Genomic DNA, 2,817 nt, shown 5'->3' on the forward strand with positions numbered 1-2,817 from the left:
ACACCAGCAAATTTCTTCACAGCTTCTTGAAGATCTGTACCGTACAAACAGACACAACATACGAATGACATTTTCACCTCTTTACTATTGTTGGCACATGCACAGACACACGTCATGACGTCATAGAGACACCCCTTATTTGGACAGTGGTAATAACGGCATTTGTCGCCACAGAGTACAGCGTGGTGCAGGTATCCTAGCAACCATCATTCACAAACGAACGTCACGATAAACGTAAATACAACTATATATGTTTGTCAGTGACTGTAGCTGAAAGAGGTGAAGACGACCAATGAACGACGACAACACACTGCAACACATGCAATTTACGTTCTTCAACGAAATTACAGAAACGACCGACAAATGTTACACCTGATTGCTACCACTGCCTACGACAACTCTCGACGAACGAAAACTACTCCACAGCTCAACAAACAACCAATTTAGAAAGAGTAACCACCACGAAGAATACGACTGTTCGAAGAAGAAGCTCCAAACCCAATGAACGGAACAATTTCACTGTCACTCTTTGCAAGCACGAACAATATTGACGGCCAACACATGATATTTAAGCGATGTCAATGTCTGTCACAACCAGGAACATTTTCCAGTGTCCTGTTCATCAACTCTAACTTCGTTACAAAGCACAAACAGGTACTTTATTTACAAGAGGTCAATCAGTAGGTCACTGAATGGCCGTCACGTTGTGACACGAGACTAGGACAGAGACGAAGGTTCACGACAAACGACATTCATACTAACAAAAACATCGGTTGCTAAACGACGGCAAAGTGAAGGTTTTGGGAAGAAAGCTGTGATTACTCACAGGCACAGTCGATCTAGGATGATCCCTGTTTTGCCTCCCGTGTAGCTTACATTGATCACAAGAAACACTACGAACTACTCCCACTCGACTAACTGAATTGCTGGAAATATTTCAATTGAAACTGTACACGACGAGGAAGGGCACTGCTGAAGTTAAACATCAACATGCAAATACTCTAGTCCAGTACCTATGGCTGAGTTTCAAAACCTCCTCCCTTGCTAGCGCTCTGTTGATGTATGAAACATTACAGACAGCAGTAGACTGTTCATTGTCTGATACAAAATGTATTGCTGTGGATGACTGTAATCGGTACGAAGATGTGTTCGTTACCTACACAGCCTAGCCTACGTACATACATGCAATTGTTACATCATAGATAAGGCCATGGTAAAAAAAAAAGTTATTCTCAGGTCATGAGCCTGTGAAAATCGGTGCGAGCGAGCGATTTTTTATTTTATTTCCCACATTTTTTTATTTCCAAAGATAAGGTCACACATATGTACATGGTCACATGTTCATAATTATATTCAGGCCAGGGAGTAGCAAAATACCGGTATTTTACTACTCCCTGATTCATGCCTTTCGCATTGACCATTTTCATGCGCACATATGCATGCATAGAATTTTAAAAAATCGTCGGTGCGCCGCCAAAAATCGGTGCGCGCGTACTTGAGACTCAAAGATAGTTTTCACCATGGCCTAAACGTCGATTTGATACAAGGACTCTTGCGAAGCCTCAGACATCAGAGTCATTGCTGGGTAGCATCTGTGCCTGTGCATAGCACTGGTGAGTAGATCTACTGGGGACTAGACCAGAGACACCACACAACACTCTACAGACCCGAAACAAAGTGCAAATTTGGAATCAAGTAAGTGATCAGTACAGTGGCCTATGCAATGCACGGCCGGTCGAGATCACGACATGATCTGCTGATCCCAAACACGGTCATACTGTGATCAACCAAGCGCTGTGCAAGGGTACAGAAACCTCCGCTGCCCAAACCAGTCGGATACAAATGCGACTATGTACCTGGTCTACATGTGGAATGCAGTAGGGAAACTCACATTCATTCATACTCTCCTACGCGTTCCACAATAGCCGACCTACTTTCTTGGTTTCATGCTACTAGTGCGACCACCACCCACTGCGTTACATCATACAACACTGTTCTGGTGGCGTGGGCCTAAACTGAATCCTATGCATGCCAGAGCGCTTCTAATTCTATCGCCAAAAGAGTCTGACAATCCGACAAATCGCTCCGTGTTATTGGATACGACAGCGTTGCTCAATGAAATCCATTCGCCTCACTCGAGTACGCGCCGGACTTTCCGCAGCCCTAGACCTGCGAACACTGGGCTGCGAAATAATGCAAGACGCAAACTTGAGTGACGCGACTGGATTTCATTGGGCAGCACTGTACTTCGAGTACTAGATACTTTTGACGTGGCATTCTCTTGAATTCTCCATAAGGCCATGGTAAAAATTATCTTTGATTCTCAAGTACGAGCGCACCGATTTTTGGCTGCGCACCGACAATTTTTTTTAACTCTATGCATGCATATGCGCGCATGAAAACGGTCAATGCAAAAGGCAAGAATCAGGGAGTAGTAAAATAGCGGTGTTTTTCTACTCCCTGGCCTGAATATTATGAACATGTGACCATGTACATACATGTAAGTGTGACCCTATCTTTGGAATTACTGTATAGCAGGAAATTTTCGGACGGAAATATTGTCGGACAAAGCCGAATTTTGACCTTTCGTACGGATTTTATTTTCGTACAGTGGGGCATGCTAAATGCACGTGTTTACATGCGCTACGCATGTATTGTATAGTCCACATAACTTCACAGGAACAAATTTTAGTACGGAATTTATTTTAGTACAAAAGAGAACGTGTACGAAATCGTACGAAAATACAGTAAACAAATTGTGGGAAATAAAATAGAAAATCGCTCGCTCGCACCGATTTTCACAGGCTCATGACCTGA

The sequence above is a fragment of the Sycon ciliatum genome, chromosome 13, assembly GCF_964019385.1.
Source record: "Sycon ciliatum chromosome 13, ocSycCili1.1, whole genome shotgun sequence".
Taxonomy (NCBI): Eukaryota; Metazoa; Porifera; class Calcarea; order Leucosolenida; family Sycettidae; genus Sycon; species Sycon ciliatum.